Genomic DNA, 27,412 nt, shown 5'->3' on the forward strand with positions numbered 1-27,412 from the left:
TTAGCTATCACAAATTCATCTCATCTACTTGGAGGTAAGAATGGCCACTGGAAGTTGTGTAAGCATTGCGGCTCAGCTGAGAGTCTTTGGTAATCTCTCTAATAAAACTGTAGTTTCTTTCATCTGCAGACTACTTTTAAAGAAGGAAATTATTTATCCCTCTTTTCACATTTTTGAGCTGTACAGGTTGTTATCTGTAGCACAGAGCCAAGACCAACAAATATTTTTCAAAGGGTCAAAGAATAAATGTTTTAGAACTTGTGAATCACATTGCATTCCAATAAAACTTCATGCATAAGAACAGGCCACAGGGCCTGCGTTAGTCTACAGATCATAGCCTACTCTCCTCAAAGGAAAATATGTCTTAAAACCCTTTGTTTTACAAATCACACTATTATTATAACCATTTGAAACCACACATCAAAACTGTCATTAAGAACAGAAAATTATTACTTACAAATTTGTGACAGTCACATGATAGCTTGATTCACATCAATTCTTTAAAAATTATTTTTAAAGGCTTGAGACTATATTCCAGGATGTTGTATGCTTCATGGATAGTCTCTATCTTCTGTATGAGGTAGTAGGTTAGTACCCCCACCAAAAAAAATATTGTAAAAAACATTGAGGAACAAGGGACACAATTTATGCAAAGCTAGGACTGTGGATGGATTACCAGCAAGTTCAAAATGTTTATGCTAGAAGGATCCTCTAAGTTGTGGAGGTAGGGGCACTTAGTGTGGGCTTATGACTAGATTTCAGGTGAGTTTCCAAATTATCTAAAAATATACACACAACATGAGTAATTGTTGAATGTTAATATATTTGATGTTTATTTTTCTGAAAGTCTATTACACCCATTAATTCACAAAGAGGCCATGTCTTTCATAGCCCTTGAATGGACTAAATTAATATAATACTTATTGTGGAATTTAGGCTTTGGTTTTGCAGGGAAGCGGCGGAGAGGTTGGTACTGGGGATTGAACTCAGGATCTCAAGCTTTCTAGGCAAACATTCATATCATTGAGACATGTGTCTGGCCCTTTATTGTGGAATTTAAAAGAGAATACATTTTGCAAACTTGAAATCATTCCAACAAGAGGACATAAAAGTCACTTCCTCGCAGCCCTGGATACCTGTGAAACTCCATCTTTAAAACATCACTAAAAGGTCTCATTTAAAGTGACATTAGGGACCCCTCTTGGGAGCTCCTCTCCAACTAAACTTGCTCTTTCTGTTTTTAAAAATAAGTAAATAAAAGTGACATTCTCATTTCAACTGGGTGAATCTCAAATCTCTCCAATGAGGATGTATGTGCTTTACGTGTTTGTGTGAAGATAAGGGTGTGAGTGAGTATCAACACACCTGAACCTAAGCAAAAGATGCTGGAGAATGCCTGCAAGTTGTAAAGGAATACCAAAAAAATTATTTATTTAATTACCAAAATCACCAGAGGAACCAGGACTGGCCCAGGTGCCCCAAGTCCGTTCAAGCTGCGAGGCTGCTGAGAGATTCACAGCACAGACATTGGAAGTAGCAGGATTGGGGTGTGGTGAGGACTCTCTTCTTGGCCTTCTCACTTTGCTAGAAGGATCTTCAGCATTATGGAGAGAAGGTCCCTTAGGGTGAGCCCCTCAGCTGACCATTTCTAGGTTCATGAACAGAATGAGAGACCTCTCTCTCTTTTCCTCTTCTTAAATGGCCACTAATCCCACCATCAGTGCTCCAGCCTCATGATCTCATCTAAACTTCAAAGATGTCACCTCCTAATGTTTGACCTGGGAAGGCTCGGGCCTAGGAACTTAAGGAAGATACAAACATTCAGTCCCTAACTGGAATGTTGTACATTACAGTCATTGTAGCCATCTGTATTTCATTTGCTTGTCCTAAGAATAGGTTTATAAGGAAACCCTTTTACAAGTTTGCTCTGGGTTAATCATTCATTTGACATTCAAGAAATACTTATTATTATTGACTCTGTACCTGGTACAGCCATGGCATTAGAGGACATAGAAAAACAGATATGTTCTCTGACACCAAGGAGCTCCAGATTTCATGGGGTAAAGAGAGAGAGAAAGAACAAAAGAAGGAAGGAAGGAAGGAAGGAAGGAGGGAAGAAAGGAAGGAACAAAGGAAGGAGGGAAGGAACGAAGGAGGGAAGGAGGGAAGGAAGGAGGGAAAGAACAAAGGAAGGAAGGAAAGAAGGAAGGAAGGAATGAAGGAACAAAGGAAGGAAGGAAGGAAGGAACAAAGGAAGGAAGGAATGAAGGAAGGAAGGAACGAAGGAAGGAACGAAGGAAGGAAGGGGAGAGGGAGGGAAGGAGGGAAGAAGGGAGGGAAGGAAGGACACTAGTGACTCTGCTTTGAAGGGCAAGGCAGGATACAGTCCTATAGAAGATAAGATGAGGTGTGGTTAGGAGAGGCCTCTTGGAGAAAGTTTTGCTTAAGCTGACACCTGGAAAATAGGAGCCTGCCATGGAAAAGAATAGAAGGAGGGGCATTTCCACAGATGGAATGGCAGATGTGAAGGCCTCCAGGCAAAATCTGGCATGTTCTAGGAACCAAAAAGTCCATGTGTCTGGCACAGTGAATGAGGTAGAGAACAGTGTGAGGTTGGGGTGGGGGAGGGCGGGGGATGGAGGGTGAGGCCACACCTCACCTTGTTTGCCAGGGTAAGGCTTGCGTGGTGTTCAAAGGCAGACAGAAACTGTTGTCAAAGCAGGAGGCTGGGAAAGGAGTGTCAACTGATGTGTGTAACTTGCGCTGATCAGTTCAAGTGAAACAGTCAGGAGAAGGTGGCAAGGAAGGCAGGAAGAAAAAGAGGGAGTGGTCTCTGCTGATGGAGGCACTACTTTAATGAGGAGGGGACCAATCAGAATTCTTCCAGCATTAATGCAATAGTTTGGCTATGGGGCATGCATGAAAGATTTAGTCCCTTTTAGCTCTTTTGGGAGGAGGAAGCCTAACAGGAGGTCCCACCTGAAAAAGGAACCATAGGATTCCATTTGCTTTCATCTCTAATTGGAGTGATCTGCCCACCACATCTGGCCATGACCATGTCTAGTCATGATGTTCTGTCTTCCCAGAGACCCAACACATTCAGTGACCTGAGCCTGGATAAATCATGTGCACAAAATAAGCACATCTTTTTTTTTTTCTTTATGAATTAGTTATCTCAGGAATTTTGTTCTAGTAACTTGTAGCCATGGTGTTTGAAAGCCATTTGCTTTCTTTTAAAAAAAAATATCTTTAAGTAGTTGCACAATGTATCAGCTTGTGATCATTGTGATCACAATGTATTCTGATCAAGGTCACCCCTTGCCTTCTGGGGTGATGAAGAGACTGTGAGTGACACCATAGGTTGTTGGGTGGCTACTTGGGGAGACTCTGTTATGGTGGCAAAAGAGATGAATGAGACAAAAACTCCCTGCTCAGCAAGACCCAGCAAGGCTAGTTAAGGAGGCTGCCAAGCTCACAGAAGATGCTCATAGAACATAGGAACAGCTCCAGAAAGATGACTGAGGAAAAGGAGGAGGGTGGCAGAGAGGATTGAACCCTGATGAGGTAGATGGGTAGCAGGATAGATCTGGTTCACAAACTCATGTTACATGAGCAGACTCATTAAGTGTGTGTGTGTATGTGTGTGTGTGTGTCTGTCTGTCTGTCTGTCTGTACTGGGGCTTGAACTCAGGATCTGGATGCTTTCTCTTAGCTTTTTTTTTTAAATCAAGATTAGTGCTTTATACAATGGAATTCTATGCTTCCATCAGAAAGAATGACACCTCCCTATTTTTAGGAAATAGAAAGAGTTGGAAAAAAATCACATTAAGTGAAGTAAGCCAGACCCCAAAAAAAACAGGTCTCATGGTTTCCTTTATTTGCAATAATTAATATACGTCTAGGATAATCTTAGCAGATGAGCAGAATTGCTCAATAGCTATGTACATATGACCATATAAGATGATGCTAAGTGAAATGATAAGATATGGACACAAGAGGTTTGTCTTTGTTGCTGTTGTTTTTAGTGTACTATATGATTTTTTTTGTTTCTTGTGTATGTTCTTCCCCCTATGGCATAGCCCCTGTTATCACTGTATTTGATTCTGGTACCCTGGTATTGTATCTATGTTTATTTGAATTAGGGGAGGAATGGGGAACAACAGAATGATGAGACAAAGGCCAAGGGGGAACCAATACAACAGCAATATGCACAAGATAATATGTTGGAACTTATCTGTACAACTTGGGGGTGGGGTGGGAAAGTAGGAGAAAATGAGGGAAGGGGTAACAAGTTTGACAAGAAATGTACTTATTACCTTATTTATGTAACTGTAATCCCTCTGTACATGACCTTAACAATAAAAAATAAAAAGATTAGTGTTTTAGCATGATAACCTATATGAGACTCTAGGCATTCACATACAAATAGTCAGACTAAAAGAAGGATATACTTAGGGGAAGAAGACAAAGGTATAACATTCTCTGAACATTTTAAATACTATGTATTGAAACAAATTCCAGGAAATCAAAACATGGGGTTTTGTTGTTGTTGTTGTTGTTGTTGGGGGTTATTGTTTCCCTTTGGGTTTTTTTAGGGCTTTTTTATCAGCTTTTTAGGAAGGGTAAAAGGAGGGGCACAGAAAGGGAGGGAAGAATGGTGAACAAATGCAATTATGTTAGTCAGCATACCCTTTGTGGAAAATAAACTATGTAACTCATGGGCAGGGCTGAGGAGGGAGCTGGGGAAAGTGAAGAAAGGGGTGAAATCATCCAAAAATAGAAAAATACTCATTACTTGATTTATGAAATGGTAACCTGTCTGTACAATACCTTAATAATAACAATAAAATTATACTTCTTAAATTAAAAAAAATGATCAGTGCTGTACCATGTGAGCCACACCTCCACTCCCTTCTTTTTGCTGCTTAATTGGTGTAAGAATCTGACAAACTTCCCTGCCAGGCTGGCTTCCTACCACAATCTTCAGATCTCAACCTTTGAGTAGCTATGATTACAGGAGTGAGCCACAAGCACCCAGCAAAGGAAGTGGATCTTCCTGGATGATAGAATTGACTATGAAGAAGCCAGAGGGTTTTATTGTTTCCTAAAGTACCACGTGTAACACCAAACACACAATATTAAAATAATCATCATCATCATTAAATCAGATTAAGGAAATATAATTGTATACAATAATGTACAAAATGTCAAGTTCTAGATTCAGAATACTAACTTACCATGGAGAGGCAAAGAGCTAGGTGCTATTTTTACATATTTATAAGGTCCAAACAGGTTAATGCATATTCTTGACATCACAGATTTATTTTCATGTTAATTTACTTTCAGAAAGCATGTATAACCATAATATACATGGTGAGAAAGTAATTTTATTCATATGTTTGGACATAAAAAATATCATTACACAGTCTAATAATCCCAGTTGACAGTTGGAATCATTTTTTAAGTAAAAAAAATAGATATATTAAGAAAGAATTCAAAAAAAAAAAGAAAAAACCAAGCTCACACTCTGGTTGGGCTCCTCTGTTTCACGGGTGGCACTGATTTATGCCAGCAAGCAGAGTTATTTGCAAGTCTGTTTCTTGATCAATGCCCAGCTGAGTTTCCCTTTATACAACATTGTGAAAAGTTATCTCAATATTTGCATTTGTGCAAGCAGGCTTAGGAAAGAACTCTTGACAGCCTGGTCTATGAAGACCAGAAAAAGTGGCTATATATATATGTATGTATATGCTAGCTACTGGATAGATAGCAAAATGCTACTTTTTATACTTGCTGTACAGTAGTTAAAAATCCAAATGGGATTCTTTTAGACTAGAAAGGGCTCTTTATTCTCTTTGGAAAACTCTGAGGTTTTGTTTTTTCCCCTAAGGAAATTTAATCTCTAAAGCATGAAAGCTGATCAAAGAATGATCTCTGTCAATGATTTGGTCCAGTGGGAGGCACAAGAAAGTTCTGCTTTTTCTGTGAATTACTAACCCCCTACATTTCTGTCCACCTTGGCTACAAGGACAGAGAAGGAGGTCCCATCATTTCTAACTACCAAACTTTGTAAAAAAAAAAAAAAATCATTTCTCCTTTCTGTTTTCTTCCCTCTCCTCACCTTCTCTTCCACTGAAAGTTGAAACCAGTAGTAGTCTGTGACTTTCGCTATAGCCCCCACCCCACCCCATGAGCCCCTCCTTTTGGATAAGCCTCAGCTCCGTGGCCTGGCATGCCAGAGAAACTGGTTCCACACTCCCAGGAGAAGAGTGACAGCTTTTCGAAGTGAGCTGCCCAGCTCATAAATAGCAAAGAGGAGGGAAGCTTTCACACATGCCTGAACCTGCCTTTTCCAAAATGCCTGAGCAGCCAGCATGGCAAGGAACTCTTCAGGGTACATTAACAATACTTTACACACCTTTCTGGAAAGTAGCTTAGTAATGTTTACAGCCTGAACAGCTCACAGGTGGCAACTGTCCTGTCTAGGCCTACAAGTGAAGGAGCAGATCACCTGAGCAGCCTTCTTCCTGAGTTTGCTCTGGGAGGCAGGAGAAAGAGCAAAGTTAGCTGTAGGAAAGCACCGAGTGTCCAGAGAGCCGGCACAAGGCTTATGATTTTGTGCCTTGAAGTAAGAAAGCCAACTGCTTTTCCTGGAACTTGCTCTAAATTTCACAGCCATTTTTGCAAATGTCAGCATGCTGGTGTAGTCTGTGAGCTTATGGAGAAGAATGACCGAGGAAGTACCTACTAGATAGAACTCATGTATAAAGGCAGGAGTGCTAAAAGATAGTAAATCCACACAGGGGTGTTTTAGCTGTTGTATCATTCATGACCAGTGTGTGGTAAACCAGAAAAACATCCCAGGTACATATCTCTGGACATGCAACAGCCATATTGAAACCTGACTTGTTCACAATCACATCACCATTCAGCCTTAAAGAACTAATATAAGCCAGATGCTGATGGTTCATGCCTACAATTCTAGCTATTCAAGAGGCTGAGACCTGCATTACCCTGGGCAAACAAACAGCAAAAGCCATAAGTGGATATGGCTCTAGTGGCATAGTGTTAGCCATGTTCAAAGATGTGAGAAAGTAAGAGGCTTTGAGTGCAAGCCTCTGTATTAGCAGGCATGTGCACACGTGCACGCGCACACACACACAAATATTGAGAGAATAAGGCTATAGTTTTCACGCATCAACATATAAAAATAAAGCCAGGGGTCCAGCACTAGTGGCTTACACCTATAATCTTAGCTACTCAGGAGGCTGAAATTTGAAGAATGCCATCCAAAACTACCTTGGGCAAGAAAGTCCATGACACTTATTTCCAATTAACCACCAAAAAAGCCTGAAGTTGGATTTGGGCCTTAAATGGTAAAACATTAGCCTTAAGCAAAACAAGTTCAGAGACAGTGTCCAGCCCTGAGTTCAAGCCCCAGGACTGGGCTTGAATATATATGCTCTCTCTATATAATCTGAATATATATATTCTATATATATATTCCATATATATTCTATAGCCAGGAGGAAAAATTTCTCAAAATCAAGAAACAGTTCCTTGTATTTTGGATACAAATTCAAAATCCTCTAGAAAATAAATAATCCCATGTTTTAGATGATTAATATTTTATTTTCACACAAAATATGAAAAACAGTATTTATTGGGATTTGTGTAATGGGAGTTAAATAAAGAAACTAACATTCTCGTTTGTATTTCAGTGGGGGGAAATAGAGAATAAATCTAGGATTAAAGCTGGCTCTAAAACATTTTAAGTGTGAAAATAAAGTGTCTCTTCATCTACTGCTCCTATATCTTATAAGCTGTATAATGTCTAACTCTTTCACAAGCTAAACTTTTATATAGACCAATGCTTTAAAAGTGACTGTTTCTCCAGAAATTATAAATTCATTCTCCACCAGCATTTGGATAAGTATTCCTAAGAACTAGAGGAGGGCAGGGAGCGGGGGAAGAAATTTTTTCCTGCCTTTTCCAGAAAGTAAATAAAATTAAACAAGAAATAAAAATAAATACATGAGAACCCAACAGAAAAAGTTTCCAAACCATCCTAGGCAAACACTATGCCTTTACATTAACAGCCCCAGGGAAAATCCACACCACTTCTTACTGAAAACCCCAATGCTACTTGGACTTTGCGTTAGTTCAGTGTAGACATTCTGCCAGACCTAATGTATTTGATAAAGCTTCTGGCTTTTTATCTTCAGACTTCGTTTGCTATATTAATTCAAGACTCTCAGAAATATGAGAAACAATGGCAATAATTCAAAATTTTTCATTATCTGTTCTAGGAGGTGTCTTCATTTGTCATAACTGTTGGGTGGTAATAAAGCAGCTCCTTTTTTTCTGTCTTCTCATATAAATTTGGATTGATTCTTTCTCAGTAGCAGTTTCTAATCTGACTCCCTACCCTGGGAAAGGAGCTAAGCTCCTGACCCAGGTCACATCATATTGATGTGTTTTGTGCTTTCTGCATGAAGACTGCTGTTGGTCTGTGACCTTTCCAGTTTGGACCTTCTTTTTCTTTCAACTAGAATCCCACCACTCATGAAAGGATGAAGAGAACCAAAGTTTTCCATACTGAAACTGCCACAAGTTCACATAACCCTAAAGACCAAGGTCAAACCAAAGTAAGGTATAAAGAAACAAACATCCTATAGTAATGGAATTCACTATACTTATTCCAGTTTTATCTCTGGCCCTCATTAGTGAATACTTGCCTATTCTCTGGGGGGAGGCCAGGGAATGTGCTAACTAAGATTTTTCCGTTGAAGTTCACAATCTTACCAGTCTTTGCTAAGATTCTGTTGGCATAGTGTTGGACCCCAGTGGTACCATGAGAAAAAACAATTTATCCTGCAGATGTCTCACTTCTGGTGATATAAAAGGCCCTGACTTCTACTCACTTTATCCAAGAGGAACTTCATTGGCGGTTAGCTTGAGACTGATATAAAATTTAGGAAGGGAGAAGAAGGAGACAGACATTAAAAAGGTGAATTCCCTTTTATCTATGGGTACTAATATCTGAGTGGACAGATTAGTAGAGAGGGAAAAATGATTTGTGGGCCCTGAGCTGTTTTGTATCCACTGGCTTCTCTTCTTACAACCCTTCTTCAAAAGCATCTGGAAAATTCTCACCTGCTTCAAGGCTATGCTAAAATGTCAACATGTTGGGCAAGCCTACCTGACCAGGCTACTTCAAACCCTCAAATTCCTTTCATTCACCTACCTCAGATTAGTTATTCCTTTTATCTATCTACCGCCCATCTCATCTACACACTACATTACTGTACATCACTTACTTTTTTTATTATTGCTGAATGTCAACCTCTCCCCCCACAGAAGAGATTTAGTCCTGTTTTGTCCCCTCAGACTCCCAGAACAGAAGGTACAGAGTGTAAGCATTTACTCATGATCTCTACCCAAAACTACTGTTTTGTGAGAAGTCCTGGTGATATCAACAGAACCGCTTAACTTCTTTACCAGGAACAGGTTAGGGAGGTGAACAAAGACACCTCTTAGAGAATCATGGCAAAGGGTAATGAAGTGGAGGCAGTAAAAACTAAGTTGATGGGGGAGATGGGCTCTGCTGTTCATCTTCATCACCTTGAGCAATGTTCAAATAATGGAAGAGTGAATTCTTGTAGAGACCTGGTATGCAAATATAGCAAACAAAGTCAGTGTCAAATAATTGGCACTTTAATTCAAATACATTCAGTTTTGAGACAAGAAAGTGACAAGGAAAGAAGGATGTGTTAGTCAACTTCTCATTGCTATGACAAAATGCCCAAGGAAATCAACTTCAAAGAGAAAGGCTTTATTTGGGGTTGCCTATTCATAGCTTACATGGTCACTTGTCTCTGTTCATTACTTCTAGCCCAAAATTAAATGGTGCATTCTGGGCAGAGAGCAGGTGGTAGAGCAAAGCTGCTCATTTCACAGAAGTCAGGAAACAAAGAGAGGAGAAAGGGGCAAGAGACAAAACATTCCTTTCATGACCTCTTTCTTCCAACTGGGCCTCTCCTCCTAAAGCTTCTGCCATGTCCCCTTAAATCATTAAGCTAAGCATCTATCAATGGCTTCATCCATCCTCAGGATCCACGCACCTCCTGGAGGTTCCATCTCTGAACTATGCAGTGGGTATCAATTTTTCTTCATGTGGAATCCTAGCATAGGACTTAACATAATAGAGTGGTATATATTATAGTGCCAATATTAATAGTAGTTCCAAAAAATGGAGCTGGACGGGAAGATTGGTCAATAAAACTGGTACTTCACGTAACAAAATAAATAGAATAATCTCTAGAAGTAATGTATAAGAATTGAAAAGCATGGAAAAATCTTTTCAATGTGCTTCCAAAGGGGGTAAAACTGTTTACAAATGAATATGTGCACTCACACATACACACACACACACAATCCCTGACTAATATGAAAGCATTATGTATTTATGAAAAACTGTACTTTGAGTTTTGCATTTTGAGCTTTTCCTGGCTAGTGATATACAGACATCCTCCTAATGCTGAACAGTAATGCCAGCCACAGCTGCTAGTCAGCCTGAGATGGTGAAGTGACACCGTCCATATTGAACAGCGCCCCATGCAGCTGGGTAGCACATGCAATGGGTTAGGTGGATGAAGTGTGCTTCCCACATAAAGAACTGTCCAATCTAAACTGGGTCAATTGAAACATAACTCATCTTAAGTCAAGGACTACATATGTGTGTGTCAAATGAAGTCATTTTGTAATAAGGAATTACATAAATGTGTGAACGTACACATGGCTGTTAGCCAAAATGCTCAATTAATCCTATGACTGTGTCATATACATATGCATATATATGCATATATATTCATGTGTGTATTTGCATGTATACATAGAGATAGGCAGATATTGGTAGAGCCACGGGCCATATAACAGTTCCTCAGAGATGTTCTTGTCTTAATCCTCAGGATGTGTCAAGGTGTTATGTTGAAAGCAAAGAGGGATAAAGGTTCTGGATGTAGTTGGGATCATTTATCAGCTGACATTAAAGTAAGGAAGTGACCCTGGATACCAAAATGAGCCCAAAGTGACCATATAAGTCCTTCAAACTTATAGAGGGATGCAGAATGGAAATCTTGCGCCATTGCTGGTTCTAGAGCAGAAGAGGACCATGAGCCAAGGAATACAATGTTCTCTAGAGACCCTGACTTCTGATGAAAGGGCTGGGAGATGATGAAATTCATGACAGTGTGCTAGGATATCCAGCACAGCTAACAACATTGGAAACTACTTGGAGATGTAGAACATTCCCAGGGGTAGAAATAGCCCTACTCTTCCTGAGACCCAATCGACATACAGGCTAATAAGAGGAAAAGAGGCAGTTGGGAAGGTCCGGGTCCTGGAAGGCCAGAAGGACAGACTGGAGAGATAGGAAGACAGAGAAGGCAAGTGACACTCCTCTGTGTCCAGATGAAGCTGCGTGCTGCCAGTGAATAGAAAGCTGTTGGAATGGAGACAAGAAGCTTTCCCTGGAGAGCATAAGGGGTGTACGCTCTGAAATGTTTAATCCAGCCCTTCAAGGAACCAAATAGTCCAGGAGCCCAAAGGAAGAGTCAGGGTCCTCAGCACTCTGGAGTGATCTGAGCTGGGCTGAGCTACTCCACCACCTGACCCAGGAGCAAGAGATGGGATGCACCTTCTCAATTAATGGGAACCCACCAAAAGCATGGACAGCACCTTGTGGTCATTATGTTGGGGTAACTGACAAGCTGTTCTTCACACTCACTCACCCTCAGGCCCATCATCCAATTTGGGGTTGAGCACCAAGAAAAGGCAGCCAGAATCCAGCCACTCCCTCACCAAAGAGCCCAATCATCTCCATCTCCCCAGCTCTCCCCAGTCCTAGGCCAATCAGCACATGTGGGAACTACAGCTGCTCTCTCCTGCCCTGCGCTAAATCTAAAGGAAATGAAAGGCTGCATTGAATTCTTGTATTTTCATTTCTTGTTTGTTGCTTCATCACCTGGACTTTGGACCAAAGCCTACATTTCATATAAATAAAAGTGAATCTGCTGAAATGTTATGAAAAGATCGTTAAATCCCAGCAAAGCAGCCATTCCTACAAACTGAAATTTTCAGGGGTTTTGAGAGACTGCCAATCACACTCTGTTTGGATAGGAATTAAGTAGCTGCCAAATTGGAAACTGTTACATTCAATCTCAGATTTTAAAAAAAAAATTTTTTAAACCTAAATTTCATATGAGTTTAAGCAGCTCTTCTCGAGAACTCACTCTAGCCAAAATGAAAGTTTTCTGCATAAAAACACTGAGTTTAAAGTCAGTTACTTTTGACAAACTTGGAGTAAAAGAGGAAAAGGTGACCACCTCCCTCCCCCAGCAACTTTATATTCTGGATGTAATTTTTTTGTAAAGGTGATGAACAGGGGCATATAGTTACATAAGAAAGGCAATGAGTGCATGTCTTTTTAAACACTGTTACTCCCTCCCTCTGTGTTCTCCTGCTTACCACTCCCCATCCCCCTCCAAGCTGTAAAGTTCATTTCTAACATTGTGTCTAGTGAGTACTGAAAACAGAGTCTAGGAGAGAGGTTCCTTGTGGGAAAAGAAGATGAGAGGGTCAGCTGAGAGTACAGCTCCATAGTCAGGCTCATGCAGAGGCCCTGCAAAAACAAAACTAGAGATGACACCACTGTCATATGCTCCAGTGGAGAGGCCAGCAGTCGGCCTAGCATATCTACTCTTATGTCCAAGAGAATCCAGTTCACTGTGGTCCTGAATCTCAGGCAGTGAACCTGCCAGGTGTCAGCCATGACTAAGCACTTTCCCACATGCTAGCACATGTGGGCGTCACAGGAAAGCGGCCATATTGGCCCCTGTTTGAAGGCAGGGAAATCCCAGCTCAAGCAGATAAGGATTTAACCCTCCCTGGGCTCCCAGCCATTTTTGGTCCTGTGGTACCTCCCCCTCATTATCTACATCTCTTCCTGAGCTTGTTTGCCACTGAGCTCCCAGAGTATCTTTAAATACAGGTGGAGTGAATGAACCAGCTCCCCCAAACCCCTTCAGAGATTGGTGCTGGAGCTGGAATTTGAATTCAGCTTTGTCCATCTCCAAAGATTATCATACATTTAATGATGGCTTTACTAAAAATAAATAAGTAAAAAATTAAATACTAGTAAAATGCATATCTAGGATATGCTTCCAGATAATACAGAGTAGAGGGAAGGCATATAGATTAAACAAAGCCGACCATGTGTTGATAACTGTCGAAGCTAGGTGAATAAGAGGAAGTTTATTGTAAGTCTCTCTAATTTCTTATATTCAAATTTGCAGACTAATACTTAAACATAAACAGTTTAAGTTGAGCACTGATAGCTCAAAACTATACTCCAACCTACTCAGAGGCTGATCCTCAGTTTAAGCCAGTCCATGGGACTTTGATTTGCTCAACAGCCAGCAAAAAAGCTGAGCTAGGGTATGACTCAAGTGGTAGAGCATCAGCCATGAGTAAGCAAGGTAAGCAAACTCTGGTACCAGCAAAAAATAAAATAATAAAATAAAAGTTGAAATAAAATTAAGTGAAAAGAAACAAAATAGAAAACAACTCCAACATTCATTTTTTATATCTATTCTTTCATCTCCTTTATTCCTCATTTCTCTGACAAATGTACAGAAAACAAATGCTTTACTTGCCAAAACTACTTCACAAATAAAATAGTGCCATGTTCTCAGTTCTATTAACCAAAAAACAAGAACACAAACCCTAGGATTATCATTCCAAAACTTTATATGTGTACATTAGTAACTGTATGTACAAAAGTAATATGTTTCATTGTTTTAAGCAAAATTTAAAGTTCATATATGGAAAAAATGCAATACAGGAAACATCTGACTCATTGTTACTTGAACTATTAAACATAACTTTTATAGTTATTAACTAAAAGTTCTTCTGAGATAAGCAAACAAGCTCATAGTAACACCTAGACAAGACAATTTCAGGTAATATGGCCAGATTTACACACCAAAAGAGAAATTTAGCCCAGCACCTATCTCTCACGCCTCTAATCCTAGCTATTCAGGAGGCTAAGATCTAAGGATCACAATTGGACGTTGGCCTGGGCAAGAAAGTCCAAGAGACTTTTATTTCCAATTAGCTACTGAAAAAGCCAGAAATGGAACTGTGACTCAAGTGGTCAAATGCAAGCACTGAGGGAAAAAAAAAAAAAAGTTCAGGTGCAGTGCTCATGTCCTATTCAAGCCCCAGGATGGTGAGAGAGACAGAGAGAAAGACAGAGACAGAGACACAGAGACAGAGACTGAGAGAAATTGATTTTGCTCTTCTTCTGATTCTATTGCTAAGTAGATTTATTATTTTTGCTTTCATTCTTCTGATTCTCTGATAAGTAATTAGAGTATCTTTCTACCATCACATATGCAGTTGTATGAGTCTACTCATCTTGAGTTCAGATGTGATGAATAGAACCACAACAATCATGACCACAGGGTGACAGAATGGAAGGAGGGAAGGACTTGGACCATCTAATGAAACTACTGAACACTGACTCAATACCGTATACCTGTATCACTTAAGTCCTGGTCTTTTAATACTTAGAGCCAACTTTATTCCTAAATCATATTTATTTTTGTTGAAATTCTTCAATTATGGATTCATATTGACAAATTGAAGGTTGAAGAGACTTGGTGTTTGTCCTGAGGTGACGTTTCCTGGACTTATTCTCTATGCAGTCTTCCTGATTTGTAATGCAGTTGTGACTTGCATGAGGTTCCGCAACAGATAGTGATACAAGACTTCAGGGAATCTAGGGACATCACGCACTCCACATGTGTGCTGTCGGGAGAGATCATCCATCCTTTTCATCCAGTCCTCAAACACAGCCCTGACACTGGAAAAGCCAAGGAATCAGTTAATAAACTTTGACTCCAAACTGACTTCCTGAACAAAGGGAGCAGGGTCAGTATGGGGAAGGCGCCAATGCATGGTTAGGCTTTTCCCAGCTGCTTCCTCAAAGTAGCCAACAATTTATACCAAGCAACTAGAAAAGAAATACAAATGCCAGTGATTTGTTTACCTTTTCCTAAGGGGAGAGAAAAAATGGTGAAAAATTAAGTTATCAACAGGAATCATTTCATGCTTCCTTGTAAGAGGGCTGAAGTGCAAATGAGTATAGGCGATGAAGATTGTGTCACCATTGTATCCGGTAGCAGCAGACTCCTAAGTACCAGTTCTCCCCTGTCAGTAGCCTAGGGAAGTGTGGGAATGAGGTGGAGGCCATGATCAATGACTCTTACTTATCTCTTACTAAAATACCTAGAAGCCTTTGAATAGAGGTGCCTGGGCATTTTGAGTGTATTCATTTATTTTTCTTAGACTCAGTAACACAAAATTGCTCTGGCACTTTGCAAATACTCTGTACAAAAAGTTCATGAAGTAAATTTTTCTGATCATGTATGACCTGAACATTTCCTCATAAAAGATTCAACTTTGTTGCTTATGCAGAGCTTTTGTTTTTCCATGCATATATAGGAACACTTTTGCAAACTGGCCATTTGGTCCCAGTTATTTCATGAACGTAGTCTGCTTTTGAGATGGGTTATGGAATGGCTTAATGTTATGCTATCTGTAGTTCACAGGGTAAGAATATGTTTGGTTTCTTTTTTAAAAAAAATGAAAATTGTTTCTTCGTTTCTGATTAATTTGTAATAAATATATAATCTGGGCACCAGTGGCTGATGCCTGTAATCCTAGCTATTCAGCTGGCTGAATAGCCAGCTGAAAGCCAGCCGAGGCAGAATAATCTGTGAGATCAAAAATCTGTGGTTCAAATGGTAGAATCTAGACAAGAGTAAGAAAATTAAGCCAGAGTACCAGGCATTGAATTCAAAGCCTGGTACTGACAGCAAAAAAGAAAAATCCAGTATGTAAATACAATAAACGCTCAGCAAAATTAACTCCACAAACACTGATTGTGCATCTACAGGTACCAAGAATTATAAATAATATAATCGTACTAGAAAATAATAGATTTTTTTATCATGAGTACTTCATGAAAAACTTCATAGAATATTCATAATTTGCATTCTCTGACTTAGTCTTCTCTATGACCCTATGAGATAGATGCTATTTTTAAGGGTCATTTTATAGATGGAGCAACAGGTAGAAAAGGAAAAAAAGGAAAAGAAGGTAATAATTAATGGAGCCAATACTTGGGCCCAAAATAGCGTCAGATAGAACCTGACCATCCTTTGTCTTGCTTTGGCAATAACACAGAAAACAACACAAATAGAGCTAAAAACAATCACACTGAGCTGGCCATGGTGGGATACACCTATAATCTCATGTTCTAAGGATGCAAAGCCAGGAGAAGAGTTTGAAGCTCACCTAAGCAATGTGAACCAAAAGCCATGTCAAAACCAAAATACAAAGGGAATGACAAGAAGACATGACTTAGGCCCTGGGTTCAACCACCACCACTACCCAAAGACTCATCTTCGTTCCTGAGGAAGCATTTCACCATTACAGAACAATCTTTATCACTACTTCATGTGTTACAGTTTAAAAAAAAAACAATGCTGTAACAGAAAAGGAAAGCAAATCATGAACTTAAAACTTTTCTCTCTTCATTTCATATTTTATACTATATCAAATCCATAGTTACTAAATCATGTTTCCAAAAAGCACCTGGAATCTTGCTAACCAAGCACCTAAATCCTACTATACTCTTGGTCACTAGTGACAAGGCCCCAAAAAAACTAAGTCATGCAGCACCTACTGCCAGATTATCATGGAGGACAGAACATGAGGGCAGAGTATGAGCATCTGTGGAGGAGCCCTTTAGGAAAGAAACAAAAACATTAGAAGAAATGTATATGCGCTTTGCTCCCTCACCTCTAGCGTGTCTGGGTTTCCCCTCAGGATGTAGATGGTAAAGAAGGAAGACAAGCTCAGGCCACACCTGCTCCCTCCCAGTTGGGCCAGGTGGCTAACTGTAGCCCTTGTGCAGCTCACGCTTCCAACACTGGTCCAGTGCCAAGGGGACGTGCCAGGGCAGCACCGATAGCAGGGACTTGCCAGGTTGCCTGACAGATAAGAGGAAAGCAAACACCATTTATTTCAGAAGGAAGCTTGTGTGACAAGATTTTTGGCACATGCTCACTTAAACAGTCACGTTGAAAGAGCCAAAGAAAGTTTCACACGAATTTTTATTTTTCTCACGTTTTCCAAATGCATCTTTTGAAGGTAGTTCACCACATTTTACACACCAGAGACAACAAACAGCAGAAGAAGGGACCACGCCACAGTGAGATTCCCACCTCTGGGCCATGATGCACTGGGTTTTCCCCACTGCTATAACCAGGCGTTCTCATCCTAGGGAATCTTCCTGTGCCAGCCTCTTTGTGTCTATTGGGACCTCTGAATTGAAATATCCCTTAAGGCACCAGGAACCCTGGAATATAATCCCAAAAGATTGTTTGTCTCAATGCTAGGGATAGTTACATCATTAATGATGACTCCATCTATTAATCATAATATCATCATGTAGTGAAGCAAACAGGAAATTTCCTGCCTAGCTACAAAGTATGGTTGGTGAGGTCATTTCAGATAACCTGGATTGTCACAGACACAAAACATGGATCACAACCAAATCAACACAATGGGATCCATTGGAATCCCAGTGGATCTGATTTAAATCCAATATACTTCATGGAAAATAGGGTCTCTCTGAGACTGTATTCAAAGGAAACCAGCTAAAAAGGCACTACAACAAGGTCATGTGAATAGGTACTTTCTCAACAACTATGCATCATTTTTATGTACTTTCTGGAATTCTTTTACAGGAAAAACGCAAGACAAAAAAAAATAATAATAATTGTTTGGCTTACCTAATTAAAAAGTCCTGGAAAACTCCAGGCAGGACAAGATTTGGGTGCCCAAATAACATAACCTGGGCTCTAATTCCGCTTTACTCTCAAGTACATCTGAGTAGTGGACAAGATTATCTCCTTCTTAGCTCCTACCAAGGTCATATCACTAATAGAAAGGAGATACCTCTTCTCAGTGGTTCAAGAAACTAGGGGATGGATCTCATTGGCTCTTTGGGGATTCATATGACCAACCCAAAGCCAATCACTCGCTGTTATTCATATTTTGTTCTAATTGATCAGGTCTTAATCACATACTTCCTCAGGGACCTATGCAATGGCATAAATCTCTCTTTAACATGATATATTAGTTTACAAAGGCCACCATAGTAAAATACTACAAAATGAGTGGGGGTTTTTTCGTTTATTTTTCCACAATTCTGGAAGCTAGAAGTCTCAAGCCAAACTGTCATTAGAATTGTTTTCTTGCTCAGGGCTCACTCGGTTATACCTAATCATCTTGTTCCTGTGACCTCATATGCTCTCCTGTGTAATGCATCCCTGTCCTAATGTCTTCTTAAAAGGAGACCTCGTGGTATTAAGGCCCACTCCAATGACCCCCTTCCAATTTTATTATCTCTTTCCAGGATCCATCTCCAAATACAGTCATAATCTGAGGTGAACTCCAAGGGGACATAGTTCAGGCTTTTAACATTAATCTTCTAAGGAAAAGGGTGCTGTGTTCAGGAGAAAGAAAAGGGAAATAAAAGAATCTCAGCCAGGCAAAAGCAATAACAAGATTGACCTCACCTTTCCAGCTTCTGCAGAAACTATCTCCATGAATTCTTCAATGAATTCACTACAACCCTACAGGAGGAGGCCTTGCCCCTCAAGAATGCCCATACCTGGAAGGTTAACACCTTCAGCTGGCAGTACTGGGGAGGAATTTTAATGGGTTCAAACCAGATTGTTTAAATGTGTTCCATTAAACATTAGCTTCATTTGGGATTTAAAAGGATTTTGTGGTTAAAAATAAAAGGGTCTCTGTTATGTTTTGTTTGGAAAGGCTCAACTCAAATTAGACAAGTTTCTAGACCACAGGATTTTCCAAAGCCTTTGAATATGTTAATAATTTTGTGAAGCCCCAAGAATGAGCATGTAATCTAAAGAATGTATCATTCCTCCAAACCCACATTAGGGAGTGCTTCGTGTTAAAATTTCTATCTACCAAATAAGTCATGAAACTGAGTTTTGCTTAGGTGAGCATGGAGACAGAGGAAATGACTGGACATCACAATAGCTGGAGACAGGCACCCATTGCCCAAGCTTTGGCCAAATCTGGTGCTATGGGCTGAATGTTTTGGCTCTTCTCTAATTCCTGTGTCACAATCCCAACTTCCAGCATGATGGTATGTAGAAGTCAGACCTTTGGATAACTGGTCTTGAAAGAACTCTCATGAACAGGATGAGTGCCCTTGTCAAAGGAATCATAGAGTCACCTTGACACCAAGAAAATGCTCTCTATAAGCCAGGAAGGAAACTCTCCCCAGACATTTAATCTACTGCCACTCTGATCTTGGACTTCCAACCTCCAGAACTGTGAGAAATATATTCCCATGCAGTCTAGGATATTCTGTGGTGGTCACCCAAATAGACTAAGACAATTGATTTACCCATCAACACAACCTCAGCAGGCAGGCAAAGAGAAGCTCTGAACTGACAGGTGAAGGATAATCAAGACTGACAAGAATAAGGAAGGCTAATCAGGATAGGAGGGAAAAGAAAGAGGAATTGGAGTCCAAAACACTATGGGAAAGCATTTTAGTAAGAGCTAGCATGAGCAGCAATGGCTCCATCTGTGGGAGAGCTATCTAAATATTTGGGGACTGGGAGACCTACTGAGATTTCTATGACATCACATGTGTTCTGGGTCCTGGACCAGGAAGACTTATACAGGACTCTGAGACCTGTCCATAGAGAAACAACCAACTTGCCTAGGCAAGCGTCGCAGATCCAAGATGCAATACATATCTAGTGAAGTCAGCTGACCTGTGGTGGCAAGGTATGCATAAAGTCAGAATTCAACTTAGCCCATTGCAGTGCTTGCTTTCTACATACAAATACTGAAAGGACTTTTACATAGACTCCTCCTGCCATGTGACCTCTGAAGTCAAATGGAGCCCATGATGTCAAGAAGGTCAAGGTGTCTTTCTGACATATGGTAATTACTTTTACAAGCATACCTCCTAACAAACCCCTAGAAAACCCCATAGCTCACTTGCTCAAGCAAGTGTTCATAAATCACTAGCTCTGACCCCTCAGAAGTTTAGGAAGTGACCACAGACACTTGACAGAATTATTGCTTTTATTAATGCCAGGGGCTTGGATTCTTTATTCAAAATTACTGAGATCTCAGAAACATGTATTCCAATCCAGCCTTCACCTAAATCACCAGCAATGTGCCAGAGCCCCTCTTGAGAGCCAACACCTGCGATTTAATGCTATTGGGAGGCAGTTGTCGGACAGATACAAGGGGCTGGTTACACTTCAGGACGAATAAAGAAGGTTAAAAGTATCTTTTCCATTCCAAACATTATAAATGTTAAACACATGTTTCACAGTTCAATTGTTTTAAAATATTTCCACCATGACCTTTATAAATATTTGTATGTCCTGCCCAGTCCTTGCAGCCAATGACTGCTGGATGGAGGCCCTGTCAACGTATGCTGCCTTCCCAGGTCACACTCGAATTCCTAGAACACCAAATGATCTAGCATGGCCTGAGAAGAACATACAGGTTCCCACTGGAAAGCCGTGGGGAATCTCAGAACAGAAAGGGCTTCAGGAAGTGCCTGCTCAATACCTCTTTTTTCACCTGAAGGAGGTGAGGTACTAAGAAGAGCTGAGAAGACTTCAGGCCTGTGATACTTGCCTCTATGTCTGACCAGTTCAACTGTCCTTGGGTATGGCTTTCAAATCATGATGCTTGACTGATTTTCCTTTCCCCTCTGTCTTTCTCCTTGAACCTACCACTGTGTCCTCTTTCTCTTCTGGATGCTGAAGTGGGGGTACAGTACCCACTTCCGGTGTATCTAATCTTTTAACTCTTCTTCTTCCTTCTTTCTTCTTCTTCTTCTTCTTCTCCTTCTTCTTCTTCTTCTTCTTCTTCTTCTTCTTCTTCTTCTTCTTCTTCTTCTTCTTCTTCTTCTTCTTCTTCTTCTCCTTCTTCTCCTTCTTCTCCTTCTTCTCCTTCTTCTCCTTCTTCTCCTTCTTCTCCTTCTTCTCCTTCTTCTCCTTCTCCTTCTTCTCCTTCTTCTTCTCTTCTCCTTCTCCTCCTCCTCCTCTCCTTCTCCCTCTTCTTTTTGTCCAAGCCTAATACTCAATCAGACAGTTTTGCTCTTTGGCTGGTGCTCTATCAACTGAGCCAGCCTTCCAATCCCTCCTCCACCTCTCTTCTTAATACCCTCCAGAAAACCAAACCCCCACTGCTCCCTGGAGCATGTTTTCCCTTTTCAAGGCTCTTCTCTCCAGCTAAAAACAGATCTGATTTTCCCTGGTTGAGCTAACCATTTTCTACCTTGTATTGCCCAGTGTACATTATGAATAGCTCACACAGCACTAAATGGTAATAATTTGCTTACTTGTTCATCATCTTGACTAAACCATGTCCTTGTACAGTTCCTGTCTCATGGTGCACCCTTATGACTTACAATATCCTCCAGTCCACAATATCCACCTCCACTCTATCCCAGATCCACAGTTCCTGTTCCCTTTTCCCACATACATCAACTTCCTGCTGAAATGGACCACTCAACTCCAATATTTCCCAAACTGAAGTCATTATTCCCCCTGACCATCTTTCTTCAAAATCCGCTCCTGGTTCTCCACCTGCCTATTGCTATTGCTGTATTATGATCCTGACACTTCTCTCAGACTAGAAACTCACAGTCTGCATGGACTTCTCCTTCCTGCCTGCTTCTAAATGATGGCCAAATCCTTCTCCTTCCACCTTGCCCACATCTCTAACACCACCATCCCCCTTCTTTGTTAGAAGTGAAGCCAGAAGCCAGCCTTTCTTGCTTCTATCTGGTCACATTCAGTAACCTTTAGTCTGCCATCCCAGTCCCTGTCCTTGTCCTTCTAAACCACTCAACACACTGCTGCTCCAGTAATGACTCCCCCACCAGGGGAAACTTGGGCATATAATCACCAAGGTTTGCTCACAAGCTTGCAATGACTCTTCTTCACAGTCCAGACCATTAACGTTTCTCTCCAGACCCTCGGCAATTCAGACACAATTGGATTTCCATTCTTACCTCTCACTCTTCCCATTGCCCTTTTAAGTCCAAATGTAGCTTTGCCAAATTTTCCTACATCATCTTCTCTTCATGGTACCTGACATAGGTCCTAGTCATCAATTGTCAGCCAAATCTCAGCTCCACATTTCACATTTTCCTAAAGTCTAAGTAAAAATCATGGTTGATCTCAAATCCTACAGAGTATCTTGGTTATAGTTATATGTGAAAGGATTCTATTTTTCTCCTATATTTTTAAGTGGTTTCACATCTTACTATAAACAATATCCAGTAGATGTGTGATAAAATGTAATACATATACAATAAAACTCCAATTTAAATGTGGTATATTATAAGCAGTTAAGATCATTTCTACCTAGACATATGAAAATCATGTTCTCTAGAATCTGTCTCAATATCATCATTTTAAGTGATGAGACATGTTGCATTTTAGGTGTCCCATGCACGAAGGGAAAAGTAGGAAATACTAAGGATTCAAGATGTCTTTCTCATAAGTTGCCAAATAAGACTTTGGCTTATGTAGTATTCGTTACAACTGTTCTTAAGAAGGATTAAGGGAACTGGGAAGGTGGCTCAGTGGTAGACTGCTTGCCTTGCATGCATGAGGCCCTGGGTTCAATTCTTCAACACCACATAAGCAGAAAAGGCTGGAAGTGGCACTGTGGCTTAAGTAGTAGAATGCTAGCCTTGAGCTAAAGAGCTCAGGGACATTCCTCAGGCCCAGAGTTCAAGATCCACTACCAAAACGAGAAGAAAAAAAAGGTTTAAGGATACAGTCTTTACTTGGAAAGTTTCATAGCCTGATAAAATTTGAGAAAGAAGAGAATACATACTGGGAAAATCTGATATCTTTAAGGTAGTCTTCTATCTTTTTAACTTATATTATCTTTAATACTTACATCTATACGATCTTTAATATCTTTGTACATAAGCCAGTTTATACATTCAACACATCTTGGTCAATGTCTCCTCTTTCATCATCCTCCCCCATCTCTACCAGCTCAACCTTTCCCCTCAATTTTCTTAGGTTCATAGAATATGCATTAACTATTATGACTGCATTCTCTCTGCCTTCATTCATCTACCCCTTTCATCTTCCACCTTTCAAGTGTTAGTTTCCTGGTGGTAATTTTGTTAGACTGTTCATTTGTCCAAGGAATTACACAACTTGAATTCTCCCCTACAAATACCATAGACATATTTGTTATGCCTCTTGAACAGAACCCACTGCGTCCCTCATAGTGCCTGTCATAGTATTTGGAACATACCAGGCAATGAGCTCATCTTTATTTATTAATTCATGGCTAATGTAGATATATTCAAATAACTAGAAAACTGAAGACCCAAGGTACAATCAGAATTAAGTTTGAGGCACCAATCCAAGAAATTATAGACATTTTTACCTCATTCACCCATGTAATCTGATCATTAGCATAATCAACCAAATTGCCCTGTGTGTCTGTTAACTTTCCATCGCTGTGGCAAAAATACCTGAGATAGTCCATGTATAAGGAAGAAAGTTTTACTTTTGGGCTCACAGTTTTTAGAAGTATCAGTCCATGATCACTTAGCCTTGTTACTTTAGTGGTGCGGTACATTATAGAGGGTGTACATGGTACAGGAGTCCTGTTTACCTCGTGGAGGCTGGGAAGTAAAGGGAGAGATAGAGGAAGGAGCTAGACAGCTAATATTCCCTTCAAGGACATACCCCCATGACCTAACTTACTCCCACTAGGCCCCACCTCATAGGCCAGCACCTAAGTTTTTAAAGCCTGGGTCCTTGAGGAATATTCCAGACCTAAAGGTTAGCAGGCTGACAACACTTATGGAGTGCTTAATGAGACTACATTGCAGTAAATGCTTATCCTGAAATATTTCACTCAGTGTTCAAAACCAGAAGGGAAATAGCAAGTCTGGCTCTATTTTTTTCTTTATGTTTGGTGGGTGGAAGCTTGTAAGCCTTGCATCTCCCTCTTTCTCTTTTATTTCTACGTTTGGGAAAGTGGAGAAGAAATTTTGAGTCCTTCCCCTCGGGGCCTCCATGAGAGATTCAAATCACATAGCCATTGTTCACATGCAAGAACCCTCACTCTAATGCTACTTTCTAACATCAGTTAAAATTTCAATGCAGGTTCCTGGCTCTACACATTCAAGTCATTCAATCTTGCCTGAGAAGCCTGCCCACTCTATCCAGAAAACCTCATTATGGACGTAATACACCTTTTCCTACCTGCTTGCTATACATATCACATCTAAACAAAAATTGGGGTGAGAATCCATCCTTTTCCTGAAGTACGGGCAAAAGACTTTGTTGCTTACTCATCTCCCTTAACCCATGGGGAAACTGAAGTTCAGAGTTTCACCCAGCATTTCATAGACTAGAAGGTCTAAGTCTATAGCAAGTGCTTTGAACCAGGCATTTCATTCTCTTTCTGCTTGAAATTACTGTTGGGAGCCTTCCTACCTGGATAATAATTGTTCTCAAATCTATCTCCTCAACTAAACTCTGTAACTTCTAGTACAATATTTGACACTTGGATGGGAAATAGTCTAATGAATTAAATAAGGCAACAGAATGGTGCTGTACAAATCCAATTTGAGTTTCGTTCTAATCATCTCTGTAGAAACAACACTCGCAGAAAAAAACGTTAGGCTATACTTGGCCAATTTCTCCCAAACAAATACACATTTATCTTCAACTAAGATTTTTTTTTCTCAAAGCAATTAGGTTCTTTTGCTATTCACTTGAATTCTAAAATCATAATAATGTCTAACTACTCCTTTTTGCCTCCAATTCACCCTACCTCTAACTCAAATTAGGAATAGTTACACAAAGGAAATCATGTCTAGACAATTGTGCATTATGTGTTTGGAAGATATGTGTTAAATACCTTCTTTGCATGCCTTCAAGTAGGTCAAAATATTCAGTGTCCCCCCCCCCCCCCGCATCAGACTACTGACAAAGTCAGTTTGGGGTATAAATGACAGTACAAGAAATGATGGCTTTCCTATTTTGACTCCCATAAGCTGACACGTTCCTGAGAAAGTGAAAACATCTCTCCCCCAAATATCATAACGTAATTATTCCACGTATGCTTTTGGTTCTAACACTTGTGAAGCATTCGAATTAAAACAAAGTGATAGGTTTGGAAAGGAAACAAACCCTCCTTCTTAGATATGGACGAACAAGCCAGGAACTCCTAGGACCGTTTTAATGCTTTTGAAGCCTTATCTCAATAAACAGTATATTCTGCACCAGTTGTTTTCCCAGAACAATATTCCAAGCATCTCACCAGTTTCTGCTTGGGTTCCTAGAACAGGCCAGAGATTTTATACAAATCCAAATGCCAGAGAATAAGTCTAGTCAGACCAAAAACTCCCAAAAGTCCTACAAAGCTACTTTGTTACTCATAGATAGCATGAATCAACAGATGTCTAAGATTCACAGCAAGCTGGTCTTTCAATTAAGTCTCAGCAGTTACCTGGGGAAGATGGCATCTTGTGCATACATGCCCTGCTCTGCACCACAGTTGAGGGACCTTGAAAGTATTTCAAGCCAAATTTTATACCCCAGGGCACTGGGATTGCTGAATTTAAGTGTTGCAGGACATCCTGTTCTTGGAAAGACACAGACAAAGCCCAGGCTATTCTGGGAACTTCCTCTTTATTGTAGAACATTCCATTGTCAACACACCCTACAGTTACTCCTAAGAATTACACACAGAAGGAAGAAGATCTGGATCAGCCGTGGCCAGCCAGGGTCCTGTCAAGCCACCTAACAGATTCATTCACAATTAATTGCAGATGCTCCATTCCCTCTCCAATTGACCATATTTTCTAGCAAGAAGGAAAACATCATCTATAGTACTCCCAACTCCAGTTCTTCTCTCAGGAGGCTATATAACAGCCTTACTACAGTGAACTAAGTGAGAAATATCACATACAACATCAACCTCACCCTCAAAAAGGATTAGCTTACTAGAAATACTATGACTATTTTCTCTGAAATGACAAACTCATACATTAAACTAATAAACTAGGTGCTGGTTGCTCATGCCTGTAATTCTAGTTACTCAAGAAGCTGAGATGTAAAGATTGCAGTTCAAAGCCAGCCCAGATAGGAAAGTCCATAACACTAGTAACTCCAATTAGTCATCCAGAGTGGAGCAGAGCTCCAGAGTGGAACTATGCTCAAGTAGTAGTGCACTAGCCTTGAGCAAAAAAGCTCTGGTGAGTGCCAGTACAAACACACACACACACACACATACACACACACACACACACACACACACACTATACTTCTCAAAATTAGCAACCAACAGTGATAAGAAAATTGTTTAGCTCATTGTTTGCTATGAAATCAATGATTTGTCTTAAATAATAGTAATAAAACTATTATCAAAAGCCAGCATCTTTCCTAAAATCATGAAGTCATTTCTTTGCAAAGCAGCTACTATAATTAGTTTTTTGTTCTATTACCTGTACAGGTAATTTAACTTTAAAAGAAGTTCTCTTTGTGGATCCTTGTTGTTAATCTGAAACATTTCATCGAGCTACGACTCATAAATTAATTAGAATAAAGATGTTATTAGCACTGCCCTCAAAGACTTCCAGTTAAACAGTCTGGTAGCTAGATTGGAGGGAAGATTGGGAGGTAGAGTCTCCCCCATTTGAGCAAGCATGAATCAAAATCTTATATACATGGAACAACTCAAGTAAGAAATTGGATGGGCTAAACTTCACTGGCTAAGTTAGCCACATTTTGTGAAACTATTGTTTTTGGTGAAAATGCCGTGTTTTCAAAAGGCCCTGGAACTAGTAAAGTACAATATTCTCTATTTATGCAGGTATTACTTTATGTACACATTGCAAACCTATGTTTGGGAATCTTTAGTAACAATGACAGAAAAAGAAATAGGAGTATTGATGTTAAATAGTTCCTCCTCTGTAGCTCCCATCTATTTTATTTGGAATTCTAACTGAGAATGACATAATCTAATTACATTTGTAAAGGTCTATCTGAAACATATGAATGCAAAGGAAGGAAATTATCTATAGTATTCAATGTAGAAAATTTATCATCTGACAGGCAAAGCAAAACATTAATGGTCATGTGCTTTATCTTTTGGTGATAAAAACAAATCAGGAAAAAATAAAATTTAAAATTTGACATTTTAAGTTTAGTATGCACTT

Source organism: Dipodomys spectabilis, unplaced genomic scaffold, assembly GCF_019054845.1.
Source record: "Dipodomys spectabilis isolate Male_0828 unplaced genomic scaffold, ASM1905484v1 ptg000697l, whole genome shotgun sequence".
In the NCBI taxonomy this organism is placed as follows: Eukaryota; Metazoa; Chordata; class Mammalia; order Rodentia; family Heteromyidae; genus Dipodomys; species Dipodomys spectabilis.